Genomic DNA, 16,544 nt, shown 5'->3' with positions numbered 1-16,544 from the left:
CTCAAAGTTCCTCACAATGATAAACTTGTGCTTCTGGGAGACTTCAATGCCAGAGTAGGCACCAACAACATGCTCTGGTCCAGGGTAATTGGGAAACATGGATTAGGCAACATAAACAGAAATGGCCTGCGACTCCTTTCCCTCTGCTCTGAGCACAAACTGGTCATAGCCAACACAACTTTCCAAATGAAAAACAAATACAAAGCATCATGGATGCACCCCAGATCCAAACATTGGCACCTACTCAACTACATTATAACCCGGCAACAAGATCTACATGAAATCTCCATCATCCGAGCAATGCGTGGTGCGGAGTGCTGGACAGATCATCGGCTGATCAGATCCAAGATACACCTAAAGGTCCGACCCCAACACACTAGGCACCAACCCTCAAGACGGCTCAACTCCCGAGCCCTAAAATCCCCTGACATCACTGCATTGTACTGTCGCTGCTTGGCTAATAACCTTTCCTCCACTTTCATTCATCCCCTACACAATACAGCGGAAAGCGTATGGGCTAACCTTAGCTCAGCTATACAACAAACCGCTACTGACACAATTGGTTTCACTTCCAAACGTCACCAGGACTGGTTTGACGACAGCTGCCCCGAAATACTGAACCTTCTGGAGGAGAAGCGTAAAGCCTTCACTGCTCACCTCTCCAATCCACAATCTCCCTCTCTGCGCTCACACTGGAGCAATATCCGTGCTGAGGTGCAACGCCGGCTTCGCATAATGGAGAATGACTGGTGGCTTAGGAAAGCCCATGAAATCCAAGGCTATGTGGACACCAACAACTCTCAAGCTTTCTATGATGCAATAAAATCACTATGGACCCCAAAAATGCAGAATCACCCCTATCAGATCTGCAGATGGCACAATACTGCACAAGGACAAACAAGTAATTTTTGAGCATTGGGCTGAACATTTTAACACCCTCCTCAATCAAAATAATCCGACTGACCCCACTGTCCTGCAGCGCCTCCCAGTGCTCCCACCTGTACATGAGCTTGATGACCCACCCAGGTTCTCAGAAGTCCTCACAGCAGTACGAAGCCTCAAGGACAATAAGTCTGCTGGTCCTGATGGAATCCCTGCAGAAGCTCTAAAGAAAGATAGGTACTTGCTCACCAAAACCCTCCACCAACTCATCCAGATAATATGGGCACAAAAAACTGTTCCACAAGGCTGGAAAGACTCACACATTGTTACCATCCATAAGAAAAAGGGTGACAAGTCCATCTGTGGAAACAGTCGTGGCATATCCCTGCTCTCTGCTTGGTCCCGTCTTACCAAGAGCATCACAGAAAGGATACTTCCTGAGTCACAGTGTGGCTTCAGGAAGGATCGGTCCACCTCCGACATGGTGGCATCAACCCTGGAGTCCTGGAAACAACAGCTGCCAACCGTCAGGCATGGAGTTCTGCATGTGATCTGGGGGCCCAACAGATCGAATTACAGCGCGCTCAACACAGAACTGAGCTGCATCAGCGCAGACACCAAGGCGCACAGCCACAACTATATCCATACTCAGACTCAGCATTCACATGTCCCTACTGCGGCAGGACATGTGGCTCCCGGATTGGGCTTCACAGCCACCTTCAATGGCACCGCCGACAGCAGCGGTTGCCTCAACATTCCAACAATGCATACTAGAAATGACTGCATAAAAAAGAAGAACTGAACCTGGAAAATGCGACTTAGTTTTTCTGCAGTCATGTCTTCCCTGAGAGAGATTTGTTTTGGAAAACGTATTGCTCCATGTCCATGTATCACGCTCTATGATCATGCTCAATTACACAGCACGTACCTTTTTCTTTTTTTCTACACAGCACCATCCTCATTGGCGCTTTTGTCACATAAATGAACACATCCGGTCTCTGAATATGAACAAACAGGTCTTTTTTAGTTTCTGTTTTAAAGTAATTTAATTTTTTATTATCCGAAATAGAAAATGAAACACACATTATTTTTTAAATATCACTCATCCCTTTTTGACACAGAAAATGCTTTGTATTAAAATTTTTGTATTTTAAAACAAAAATCAAATAGCCACTTGTTTTTTGTTTTTTAATACCCGATTCTAAAAGGAAAATCGAATGACCCAAAGATACACGGACCCATATTGTACTTGGCAGATTTTATTTATCTGTTGATATCCTGCTAGTGCAGCTCACTTGGGAAGAAATTGGTGATCTAGTTGGTTATCCATGCTTGTTTAGAGTTTTAATTACTTGGTGGATTGCTATGTTAGTACGAGTGATGGTTGCTGAAAATGTTATAATTTATGCTGTACTTTATAATGTCTTAAAACGAGTGAAGTTGCTCCATCTTCATTCAGGTGCTGTACAGCAGTCAAAACCACCATCATCAGAGGCTGATATAAATAAACACATGGAGAACTATCTCCGATCTGCTCCCGACAGATATGGGGGCATGGGACGCCAAAAGGGCCAGACGGCGATTGATCTGCGTTCAGATTCAGAATAGTTGCATCCACAGAACAAAGCTGAATTTAAAATACATATATCTATTTTTTTTTTTAAACTTCACAGAGGTAGTTTTCACTTGTATTTTTGAATTTGAGCTTCTTGAATAAAACTTTTCTTACATTTTATTACTTTTGTGTTGTTATTTTGATCTAGAATAGGACATCAGTGTGTGGATGTCAAGTTTCGACATCAGTTTGATTTGTATATTTGACCTGATTTTTGACGTCAGTGTTTGATGTCAAATTTATGTATTTTCATGTATTTTCACCACAAAGCTGAGCGCAAGTGGAAATGAGACAAGCTTCAGGTCTTTTATGATATTTTAAATGAGTGATTAACTAACTATCAGAGAGGTGTAAAGGAAGAAAAAGCTTTTCTCTACATTAATCTCTGATAATGCAAATCGGCAAAACTATTGATTCTGTTTTAAACCCAACTAGAAATGCTTTTCTGGACACCACTCAAGAGAACTGTGAAACATTTTGAAACTTCTTTACTCACTAAATTGAGCAGATTAAAGGTGCGATTGTACCTTCACAATTTGATCAACCACTAATTCCTTCCCTGTCCAGCACTCTGACTCACTTTCAACCAGTTACGTCAGCACAGTTAATAGATGTAGTCTCCTTAGATGAAGTGTTCCAGCACAGCACTGGGTCAACATTGTTGAAGGTCACTGTGAAATAATTAATGCTTCTCAACAACTTCTCTGGTGATGTAATGTGGAATAATGAAGGCCTCTTTTAAACTTCTTTTGTTGGGGTAGCTGCAGCTGCTCCCTGTTCTAAAGATGTTCTTGGTGTGGCGCTACAGATTTGGGGAGGGATATTGTCTATTAATTATAAATGGGTAAAAGCTACCAGGGTTAAGAGCCAAAGTCTCCCAGCTTGTCAGGAGGCACGGGCCCAACCCAAGTACCCCAGTAATCAATATAGACAACTCCTGCTAAACACCGATTACGCCACCTTGGGAGTTTCACCCAAGGAAGTAACAACCCAATAAGGGCACACAGTTCCGTTCCCACAGATACGGAGCAGAGACGTGAATATACAAAAATACTTTATTTTAAGATTTAATAATATCTAAAAATACATACCAACCCCACACAAGTCATGGGCATAGAACCGGGTCTGGTAACTTATTCAAAGAAATAACACACATTCAAAAAAACAAGTTCACATAGGAGCACACAGTAGATGGCAGGGAGAGAAATAACAACCTGCTCAATTTCCACTTCACTATAAATTCCACACGTACACTCGTGCACTCACTTCACCACGCACATATGCAGGTAACACACTAAAATAGAGTCACAACACTCAGTGAACTAGGGTACCCGTTATCCCAGAGCAGTTAGTGTCCTCTCCCACCACAGCTCCGGCCCCTAATAGAATCAGGAAAACTAGTGCCTCAGATTGACAAAGAGGCATACAAAAGAAAAAGGGACAATTTCCCAATTACCACCAAATTAATTTATACAAAAGCATATCAACTAAACCAAAAAAAAAAAAAAAACAAGAAACACAATTAACAATCACTTTTAACTACAACATATAATTCACACAAAATACAATCACCTTATGTAAATCACCTTACACATTCACTCACTTTATATACACAAAACAAATTTACATACAATGGGATCGTTCCATACACGCACACACAGGAGCGCAAACAGGCGCGCACGCGAGCGTACTTCACTGTTAACAGATCCCACACACAAGCACACATTAGACAGAATCAAAGTTCCTCAAGAAATCAGAACAAAAACTTATGACACAAAACAAACTCACATAAAAGTCACAGTCAGTTGAAACAAGACGATGTGGCGCCGATGCGCGGTGGATACGCAATTCCACAATCTCCCGAGGCGGAGCTCAATTGGGGTGCGATCAGTCCAGCGGATGGAAGCAACAGGGCAAAGCAAAAACCCTGTGTCAATAAGAATAAAGCAGAAGGGGAAGCCGGGCCGCAGTCCCATTTGTCTATCCACGAGAACACCCGGACATAATATAACCTGCGCCGCTTCAGCTGATTGTTCGCACATTGGTCATTTCCGCATCAACTACTCAGTTGAAAAACACAGTGCTGGGTGCCCCAAATGCAGCCACAGCCAAACACTAGACCCGTACTACTCCGATGTTTACTGCAAGGGAAAATCTGCCAGCATCCGAATGTATATCAGCCGGCCATCAGTCAACAAGCTTCCAAAAACCAACCGGAAACCTTATGTATACACAACCTCACCTGGTACTAATTAGGTGATTACCATTACACATGTCCCAGGGGCATGGCCAAATCAAACGGACATAACTATTCCGGTTATAATAGGAATCTGTTTCTTGTCTCTACGCTCACGTTTCACACGTAGCTCAAACATGTATGTCACCCCATATAAGGTAACTATTTCATTGGTGAGGGTCCAGTGGAATGTGGTTTTCTGGACCATATAACAGAATGCTGAACAAATAAACGTTGAAGAAGGATTTGATAGCATTGTGCGTCTATGTCATTTCTTTCTTCCCTCAGCTGAGCCGTATCGAGACGGGGATTGCAGATCAACAAAATAAATTAAATACATTGGATGACAAAATTATCTAACAGTCACTTATGATATTTTTCTCTCCATTGTTTCTGGTTCACTTAGTTTTATTAGATCTCAGTAGTAAGTATAATATACCTTGTGACAAAAATTATTTGTGGCCTACGATTTATGACCTAATTGGTGTATATTGTGACAAAGATGATTTATGGCCTATGATTTATGACCTAATTGGTGTACATTGACCTTTTGATTCCTGTCCCCTCTTCCCCTCCACCCCCTCCCCTCCCCTCCCTCTGGCAGTTGTACAGACGTAATGATATGTTTGGTCAGCTGTTCTGATATCTCAGCACTGTATCCGAGACCATCTTTGTATTTAAAAGGGGTTAGGTCTGTTCATTGCAGGTATTCAGCAAGTATTTTGTGATTTCCACTTGAGCAATGGCATCCCCTAGAAGTCCTAAAACTCAATTGGTAAATGATGTAGAAATGATTGCTAATTTATGTTGGGCTCCGAGGAGATGTCATGGTCCATGCATGACCAAGTCTCTCCATGAACCGTTAGAAAATCTGAAATACGAATTTCATCTAGACAACGCACATTTGTGTGAGTACGACTTTGACAGAACATCTCATTCTGTTAAGTTATTCAACATGGGAGCTACAACGGATGAAGACCGTTGTTTGTATTTCACAGAAATGGACTGGGATGTATTTTACAATCATGTTTGGAGTGACCTGAATGATTCTGGAGATGACCCATTATTCGTTGCAGAGGGATTTGGTTCAACATCATTTCCAAGAGACCGTGTGTTTGGTAACCACACTATCAAGAGGGTGGATGACTATGTCTACATACTTACCAGCGAGGACAAACTGGGTCTCAGTGACAGAGTGTGTCCTTTCCCAGAGACAGAGCACAATGAATGTTTCCACATTAAGTTTTTTTTCAGTGGAAAGATGTTCCTATCATGAATGATGTTTTTTTCAAAGATAGACAAACTGTTTAAATGGTGTGATGCATATGACCGATACAATAAAATTAAGGTCAGGCTGTTTGAACTCGAAAAGTGTGGGAGAGTTCGCAGGAATGACCGTGTAACACCGCCCACCTTCTATAGACCTTAAAAGCTGGTGGTGGCCGACCGCATTTCAAACCAACATGTCTCAAGGCTTTACTACAGACCTTCCTGGTCCCGTCGCATCACCCGATGACACGGCTACTTCAGCAAGGGGTGACCCCCTGTAGGGACTCCTGACATCGGCCATTGGCTCGACAAGTTTTGCATGGAGCTTGGCTACAACAATCTGACGTTCATTTCATCTCACGGATTTGGATGCCTGCTTCCGGATGCTGCAACTCTTAAGGGAGATGATGACACAGATGGCATTATTGGTGTAAATGGGTTAAACTTTATAAAAGCAATCATAGTGGTCATTCTGGATTATTTCCTCAACATAAAGTTAAAAGAGTTGTGCTACAGTTGTGAAGTGGATCACCCCAGTCAGATCCAGCACACGTGTTTGTATGTATTTCCTTTACAAACATTTTGAAGAAATTTCCAATAAACTGTTTAAACCTGTGTTAAATCAAGTCATCAGACAGACTTTGAAACCATTAGGGTTGACACCGCATCCTCTGAGAATCCATGGAGTTGTCGAAGGCGTGTTGTGTGAATTAAGAGAGGAGCCGCACATTCTACAGAGAATACGTGAAATCCGTGAGAAGCTGGTGAATTGTAGCGGTGAACAGGCTGTCTATGACACCGCATGTGGACGAGTGGAAAGGCTGTTCGGCTGGTTCCAAATTTTGACGCTAACAATGGGTAACTGCTGCGGAGCTACTGGACTGATTAAATTTAGTCTGAGACATCGACTTCAATGTGAAATAACCAATATGCTGTATAAGATCATTAATGATGAGCGTTCTGGACAAATCAAGCTTGTAAATGAATCCTATATTAACAAACGGCTGTTTTGGCTAAAGAAGCATATGGACATAATCAGGGGTCTGTCAAACAACTGGACTGAAATGATACAACGCTATGCCTGCCAGAATGATTAACCCCGTTTGTTTCTTAAAAAGATTCTAAATTCATTGTTTGAACGTGATAATGTCTGTAAAATTGCTGACATAATATGCGTATGTACATATGTAACATCTCGGGTTACATGGGTAACCCTTGTTCCCTGAAAAAAGCGGAACGAGATGCTGCGCTGCTAGCTGTGAACCGAGCTGAAATATTGTGTGTAACACGTCAATGAACTTTGACTGGAATTTATAGCCTCGGCTGATGTAATCATTAGATGCACCTGTGGCCAGGCTATAAATGGATACGTCACCAGGTGTCGTCAGATACTTCTTTTTGAAGAGCAGTCCTGGGACGTCCCAGTGCGGCAAAGCAGCGCAGCATCTCGTTCCCTTTACAAAAAGCTTCACTTTGATGCTGCGCTGCTAAGCGCTACGGGGAACGCAATACCCACGCCACCGCACTTGGGGCTGTCCGGACCCCTACGGTTGTGCAGTGTACTCACAAAAATACGAGAGGTCTCAGACATGAGCTTGAGATGACGACTCAAGGGCATAAGAGCCCGGAGTAGCATAAACATCTAAACCATTCAATTTTGATGAATGTGTGCGGAGAGGACCAGCCTGCTGCATCACAAACTTGTTCAGGCATGAGCTGAGATGTCGAATCAAGGGCATAAGAGCCCGGAGTACCAAAGCATCTAACCCATAAAGTTTGATGAATGTGTGAAGAGAACCCTATCGCAACACAAACTTGTCATAAAAACTGATGAATGTGAGCGGAGAGGACCAGCCTGCCGCATCACAAACTTGTTCAGGCATGAGCTGAGATGTCGACTCAAGGGCATAAGAGCCCGGAGTGCAGAACATCCAAACTAGAAAAATCCAATGAATGTGTGTGGTGAGGACAACCTGCCGCATCACAAATTTGTTTAGGCATGGGCTGAGATGTCGACCCAAGGGCATAAGAGCCCGGAGTGGCAGAACATCCAAACTATAAAAATCTAATGAATGTGTGCGGAGAGAACAACCTGCCGCATCACAAACTTGCTGCAGAGGGAGACCTCTAGCCAATGTTTTAGAGGAGGAGAGCCCTCTGGTAGAGTGTGCTCTAAAACCTACTGGCGAAGCTTGACCGCGCCTCGTAAGCCCGGGCAATAATGAGGATGCCTCTTTGAGGGCACCCCGCCCACCAAGCCGTGGCAAACCGCAGTGGCCACATAGAACCTGGCAGTGGCGAGGCAAGTGCCTGCTGACAGTTCTTTCTACAGAAAATCCAGAACTGAAGCAAACTGGCAGTTAGCTGGTTCTGTAATAAGAACTTTAGTAGATGGAAACGCATGCAGGTGCATTTGTGCTATGAATGCGTTACTACGATCAGCCCCTCCTTGGGGTTACTGGGCGACTCAGGGAGAAGTAGAGGAGACATTGTGCTATCAACAGAGGCGAAGAGGTCCTCTTCTGCCCTGTAAAATCTACCCAGATCAGTTCCAAGTGGAGGGAGCCCTAGCACTTGAAATGGTCTCGATAAACTCAAGAGAAAACCCTGTGAACCTCATTCGGTACCCTTAGGGGCCAGACATGAAAGGTGTCACAATTCGGGCCAAGGATGAGAAGGTCCTCCCTGTTCGGAATCGCCCAAGGCGAGCCGTCGAGGAGAGGAATTAACTCTGAGAAACATATCCTGTTCGGCCAGCGCAGCGCCATTAATAGGAGGCAAGACCATTGCTGGTGAACATTGCCAAGACTCCCGGGAGCAGAGAAACCGGGGAAAGAAACGCATACAGATGCATTCTGGGTCATGTATGTGTCTTAACGTCCAGACCCAAGGGGGCTGGGTGATTTCAGGGAGAAGTAGAGGAGACATTGCGCTATTCATAGAGGTGAAGAGGTCCTCTTCTGCCCTAAGATCTCACCCAAACTTGTTCCAAGTGGAAAAAGCCCGGCATTTAAAAAGGTCTCGATAACCTCAGGAGAGAGCCCTGTGTCCCTCAGTTGGTACCCTTAGGGGCCAAACATGAAAGATTCCACAATTTGGGGCAGGGATGAAATATTGCCCTGTGCCTGAGATAGAAGATCCTTCCTGTTCGGAATCGCCCAAGGCGAGCCGTCGAGGGAAGAGATTAGTTCTGAGAACCAAGCCCTGTTCGGTCAGCGTGGTGCTATCAGTAAGAGGCAAAAACCCTTGCTGGCGAACTCTGGGCAACTACTACCTTAGGGTGGAGTTCTTAACTCCCCGTTGGTATTTTCTGTCTGGACCGTAAATCTGCTTCCATATACGGGCATCCAGGGATATAACTGACCTGAGTGACAGGAGTTTGCCCTGGGCCCTAAGGAGAACCCAACATGTCAGAAATACAGCTGACAAGAACGTGGGTCTCCTTGATGATTTATGTAAGAGGCTACCGCTGTATTGTCCACCCGCACCAAGACATGGCAGCCTCAGGAGGAGGTATTTCAGGGCCAGAAATACAGCCATCAACCCGAGACAGTGACTGTGACAACCGAGCTGACGACCCTCCTATCCCCTTAAGCTGGATGACCACTTAAGGCCGCTACCCCGCCCATCAGGGAACCGTCTGTCGTTAGCAGCCTGCGACAACAAGACGCACCTAGAGTGGGACCCAAGGCAGAAAACCGGGGTCTGAACCACATAGAAAGGGAACGAAGCCTGAGGCACATAACCCTATTTAGCCTAGGGGTTTTGGCCCTTGGAAGAAATCCCCTGGCTTTTGGCCACAACAAAAACGGTCTCATGAGCAGAAGGTCCAGAGGGATCACCGTGGAGGCGGTCGCCCTGAGACCTGGAAATCGTTGATACTGATAACAGCGCAACCTTGACCTAGCCTGACTTTGCTCAGGGTGATCTGAATGGACTCAATACTAGCGGGAGACAGTTGTGCCCGCATTGTGATTGAACTCCATACGATGCCCCTATAGACAGTGTTCTGAGTGGGAGAGAGGACACTTTTCTTGGCGTTGAGCCTCAACCCCAGAGAAACAGATGAGCTAAGACGATGTCCCTGTGCTGAACTGCCAGTTCCTGGAACTGCGCTAGGATCAGCCAGTCGTCTACATAATTCAGAATGCAGATGCCCCGGAGTCGCATTGTGAATGTGCGGGTAAAAAGGGCTAGGCTGAGTGAAAGAACCTGACCCTGGAAGACTTCGCCCCCGGAAGTGAACCTCAGGAACTTTCCATGTTGTGGCAGAACTTCTAAATGAAGTATAGAAGTGCGTCATAAGATCGATGGTGACCAGCCAAACGAGTTGTAGGGCTTGAGACACGACCGTCTTGACAGGCATCATCTTGGACTTGAACACCCACGGGTAGTTCAAGCTTTAAGATCTAAGCCAGACGCCACCCCTCACTCTCCATGGGAAACGGGAAGTATTTAGTGTAATAACCTAACTCTCTCTCTGGAAGGGGAACACATACCATGGCCCCTTTAACCAGGAGATTGAGTTTTTTGTTTTTACAAAAAAAGAAATCCGGTTTACGGTAGTGAGAACACGCCGTTGAAACACGGAAAAGCGGTGAGTGAATTAAATCCTGACACCCTTATAAGACCCACAAAAAAGAATATATCCGACAGAAGTTTCCACGCTGCCAGGATCTCTGAGATGGGTATTATATTTGAACACTTCCTGTTGAGGCGTTGTCGGGTGTTTCGCGTCCTGAATAAAATGCAGGAACAGCGAAAACACCCAATTTTGATGGAAGCCTCTGCAACCCGAAACACCAAGAGGTGGCAGGAATGGAGGGGCTTCGAGAGGGTACCGGGAGGGGTGAAGTGAAGCACGCGCCCCGTCCCGAGGGGAGCTACCCCCTAATCTAGGCACAAGACCGTCAGGGTTTTCTCTTACTAGAAATGATAGCCCTGAGGTCTTGCTTCGGGGGCTGGCGAGGGAGGCGAGACTGTCCCCAATCCCTGGGAGGAGGAGCACGACTCGCCACGCTTTGCTTTTGAGCCTCCGTTCAGACAGGACTGAGGCGGGTCTGAGGCTTGCTCGTCAAGCGCAGAACCCACACTCGGGTCGTACGGGAGGTCATTCTGGTACGCCTGTAAAACAGCATGGTGTGCAGAGCAGCACCAGCCTGACCTGCTGCTTGATAAGCCCTTCCCACTAAAGTGGAGGTTGTCCTACAAGGCTTTGAGGGGAGAGAGGGCTTCTTAAGTGACGATGCCGAGCCCGGCGAGAGATAGCCCGCAAGCGTCTCTTCGACCGGCGGCATCACTGAATACCCCCGTGCCTCAGCACCCACGATGGTCGAATATAATGATGTCGAGGGTATGTGAACACGGAAGAAAATATATATATATATATATATATATATATATATATATATATACAGTATTAAAAAGTTGTTGAATCCGCTGTCATTGTGTGCATCCATGTGTAATTTTTAATCTCGGTTGTCTAAGCCTACAAACGAGTTGTCTCACACAACCCTCACCTCCAAATTGAAATGTCTCACCATTAAAAGTCATGGCGCAAACATAACTAGCAATATGCTTTCCATTATCACAACGTGTTTCAAAATCATAGAAAATGTAACGGTCTGTATATTCCTTGAGAGGGGTAGGCTGTATGAAGCACTTGTGTTGACCTCCATGACTTACATCATCCCCACACAGTTATCATTTGGACAGTTATGAGGTTTTGGGTTTTTGGCTGCTGTGTGGTATCGTTTACCCCATTTACAACAATGTTTTGTAGTATCGCAAGGAGATCTACCACAATCATAATCCATAGGGGATACTATTCTATGGGCATTAAAACAGTAGCTAGATCTGCAATAGCGCAATAATATTTACAGTCATGATTCTGTCTGCTCGTATACCCTGTGTGACAGAAATTGCACACATATGCCGACCCTATAAATGCATTCAGATTCTTTATAATGTAATAATGAGAATCATGAATGTAAAGATGTGCTGTTTTGGGGTGTGGTTCAGCTTTCCATCACTTGACCTGTGAAAGACAACAATTTTTATGTCTAATGCACATTCAAATTTTGCAATGTCTCCTAGACCTATTTTGTCCTGAGGTGTGAAACCCCCAGCACTCTGAATGGTTTAACCCCTACTTTCTAAGTTGTCATGTGAAATCTGCGGGTCGAGAATATATGCTAGGCATATTGAAAAGCACAGATTGTTTGACATATTGACAGGACAGAATAAATGCATTAGTTTTCTTCTAATTACGTCATCATGTGCTATAGCAACCACCTTCCTGCAAGCACCACCGTTCTTACTTCTGGCTATGGATACGTGTAATTGCAAACTGTCGTCGGACATCAATTTCGTATTACCCTGCATAATTTTTTCAAATTGTTCTACAAAAATGTTTTCGTTGTAGTCATTACTAGGTGATAATACACAGTTTACATCAGATTTCAGACTGGGGCCTCTCAGTGAAATGTTGATAAAGCTTCCCTCAGTGCCCATCTGTCTGGAAAATAAAACCCTCTCAGACAACACACTATGCACATATGTACGTCTGCAGCAAAATCTGTAGAGGATAACTCCCTTAGATTTAGAGCTCTGTGTATCTCTATACCATTGAAACGCAGTCTTGGTACAATTGTGTATTCATCTACAACACCACTGTTTCTAACCAATGCTTCAACATCGTTCTGACTTAACCCCACATGGGGTGCGTTCAAGTCTGTAGACTTGAATGCACATTCATTACTTACACTTATTGTAAGTATTGCTTACACCACCAGTCTGTACTGCATCAACAAACAGATCATCCACATTATTATCATCATCATCGTGCATTTTTATCATCGCTTCTAATCTTTCACACAGATTATTTTTTATCAGCTCTTCTAATCATTTGCACACATTAGAGGGTGAGGGGTCTGATATTTGTGTCTCTGCAATGATTAGATCATGCATTGTTGCTCTGTGTGATGATTGTTCTATCGAATTATTTAACCTTTCTCAATTTTTGTCGTTATTAGAATAATTTACGCATCTTCTCTACGTTTGAATAATAGACTCTAATCTAGCATTTAAATCCAAATAGTTAGGGCCTAAAACATCCATCTGATGATCAATTATGGTTTGTAGCTGTTCAATATTTGACAAATGATCGTATCTAGTTCTCGCAGAAGGGGTTTTTTCAATGTCTGGTTGACAATCTTTGCAATTCATTGTCTGAATGTAGTCTTTTACTAGCCATATTTGAAAATCTTTTTCAATTTAGGTTTATTCTCCACTGATTATACACCAACTACACAAATCTACTTTTATGAAAAATCAATCAGAGAACAAATAAATAAATAAGTCAAAACATCAACCCCTTTTAACACAAATCAGTCATAAACACAATTAGTTATTTTCTACTATCTATTACAGCGTTATTGATGTTGGATAAAAGCATTACCATGAGTTGACGTTCTCTGTAGGCATCCTGGAGCACACGGTCGTATTTATTTAACACTTCTCGATTGGCACCAACCTGATCAAGGATAATCTGTATAAGGCTTCCTTGCTCTACTGAGTTTCTCATTACCATGTGGAAACAGTCACAAAGGCTTGATGGAAGAGTTTGTCGCGTTGCAAGTTAATAAGTAGGCCAATATGAATTTGATTTGTACAAAATAGCAATAAAGTAATTCGGCTTAGCTGTTCTAATAGTGTATGAATAGAGAATGTGAAGCATCTCAGGATGACGTGAGAGTAAGCCGGACCGAACTCTAGGCACAGTTCGCTAACAGAGAACGCCTGCAGGTCCCCTAACATCTTGATTGAGGTAAGCGCCGTCAGGAGGTCTTCAGAGAGAGCACCTTTAGCTCTTCTGATTCAAGTGGCTCGAAAGGAACTCCCCGAAGGCCCCGAAGGACCAAGGAGAGGTCCCACGAGGGAACGAGGCCCGGCCTGGGGGGGGTTTAACCTCCTCGCGCCTCTCAGGAACCTAATGATCAAATCGTGCTTCCCTAAATACTTACCTTCCACTGCATCATGATGTGCCGATATAGCGGCTACATACACCTTCAAACTTTTCCTGCAGAAAGGAAAGCACTGATCCAACTGCGCATCTCTGGGGGTCTTCACCATGGGAAGAACATCACTGAGCGAACAGATTCCAATACAGGCCATAAAGGAACCAAATCCGGGAGGGCCAATAAGGGGCCACTAAGAAGTCCTGCTCCCCGTCCTCCCTGTCTTTGCACAACGTCTGTGCAAGTAGGCTCACTGGGGGAAACGCATACTTGTGAAGCCCCGGGGGCCAGCTGTATGCCAAGGCATCTGTGCTGAGGGGGGCCTCGGTCAGAGAGTACCAAAGTGGGCAATGGGAGGATTCCGGGGAAGCGAACAGGTCTACCTGTGCTTGGCCGAATTGACTCCAGATCAGCTGAACCACCTGGGGGTGGAGCCTCCACTCTCCCCTGGATGTAACCTGCCGTGACAGCGCGTCCGCTGTGCTGTTGAGGTTGCCTGGGATGTGAGTGGCCCGCAGCGACTTGAGTCAGTGCTGACTCCAAAGGAGGAGACGGCGGGCGAGTTGTGACAAGCGGGGAGAGCGTAGACCGCCTTGGCTGTGGTGTCTGTCCGGAGCAACACATGCTTGCCCCGGATCAATGGCAAAAGCCTCCTTGGGGCAAGTAGTACTGTCAGCAACTCAAGGAAGTTGATGTGCCAATGCAGTCGCGGGCCAGTCCAAGGGCCGCGACTGAGTGCCTGCTGCATACGGTGCCCCAGCCCCATTGGGAGGCATCTGTCGTGACCACGACGTGCCTGGAGACCTGGCCTAGGGGAACTCCTGCCCGTAAGAATGCTAGGTCTGACCAGGGGCTGAGAGAGCGGCAACATGTCTGTGTGATGAGGACGCGGTGTGTGCCGTGGCGCCATGCTCATCTCTCGACTTGGGTCTGCAGCCAGTGCTGGAGTGGTCTCATATTCATCATCCCAAGCGGTGTAACCGACGCTGAGGATGCCATATGCCCCAGGAGCCTCTGAAAGGATTCAGACAGCTCAGCACTGACTGTGCACGCTCGCTAGTGAGACGCGCCAACATTGAGACTGAGTCCAACTCCATACTGAGAAAAGAGATGCTCTGAACCGGGACGAGCTTGCTCTTTCCCAGTTGACCCGAAGCCCCAAGCGGCTGAAGTGCCTGAGCACCAGGTCCCCGTGAGCACACAACATGTCTCGCGAGTGAGCTAAGATTAGCCAGTCATCGAGATAGTTGAGGATGCGGACGCCCGCTTACCTCAATGGGGCAAGGGCTGCTTCTGCGACCTTCGTAAAGGCGCGAGGGGACAGGCCGAAGGGGAGGACTTTGTACTGTCAGGTTCAGAACTCGCAGGTCGTGGATTGGCCGCAACCCGCCACCTTTTTTTTGGGTATGATGAAGTAGGGGCTGAAAAACCCCTTCTTCATCACGGCTGGAGGGACAGGCTCTATCGCGCCCTTCTGTAGGAGGGAGGCAATTTCTGCACGCAAGGCAGCGGCGTTCTCACCTCTCACCATGGTGGGGCGGACGCCGTTGAACCTGGGTGGCGCCTGCCGAACTGAATCGCATAGCCGAGTCGGACGGTCCTGATCAGCCAACACGACGGGTTGGGGAGCGCGAGCCACGCCCCCAAGCTCCGAGCGAGAGGGACCAAGAGAACTATATCGGTGAATGTACTGGCAGGCGGGGCCTCGCGACGGGGTGGAGCCCGTGGTGCTGAGTCTAGGGACATCAAAGCACTTACCTGGCTCCTTGTGACCGCTCCCGGAACAGCCTGGGACGGGGGAGGAAGAATTTGGTCCTCATGGCCCATGGAGACCGTCAGCTCGGGGGCGGGGTTGTGCCATGGCTGGTCATGTGGAAGCGGGAGATCCGGTTCCTGGGCGCTGTACCTGCCAAAGAGAACCGGTGGCCGGCAGTCATGATAACGATGGCCAGGGAGACCGGAAGTAGAGCCCGGGGGCTGAGGAAACTGATCTTTTTTTGAAAATGTCGATGAAATAAATTTCAAAACAAAATAAGGAGGGAGTGCTCTGCTTACCAGCTCCCGAAGTGCAGTTTCCTGAGTCCCAGGGCTGCCCGTCTCAGGGGCGCTTCGAAGCCTTCTTAGGGTTCTTGGCGGCCGGCCGTGAGGCGGGGGGCGTCGCCGTCCTGCGGGTAGCTTCGCGTCGGGACCGGCCCCGAGGTGGGGCTGTGCAACAAGCAGACAGGGTGCGGGGTCTGTGGCTCCACTTTGGCAGGATGTGCTGTATAGCCTCCGGCTGCTTTCTCACCGTTGAGAACTGCCGGGCGAAGTCTCCAATGGTGTTGCCAAACAGCCCAACCTGGGAGATGGGGGCGTCAAGGAAACATACCTTGTCAGCCTCTCGCGACTCAACCAGGTTGAGCCAGAGGTGGCGCACCTGGACCACCAAGGTGGACATCGCCTGCCCGAGAGCCCGCGCCGTGACCTTCGTTGCCCAGAGGGTGAAGTCGGTCGCCGAACGCAGCTACTGCATTAGACCCGGGTC

This window comes from Xyrauchen texanus, chromosome 31 (genome assembly GCF_025860055.1).
Source record: "Xyrauchen texanus isolate HMW12.3.18 chromosome 31, RBS_HiC_50CHRs, whole genome shotgun sequence".
Classification (NCBI taxonomy): Eukaryota; Metazoa; Chordata; class Actinopteri; order Cypriniformes; family Catostomidae; genus Xyrauchen; species Xyrauchen texanus.
Note: the sequence above shows the minus strand (reverse complement) of the source record.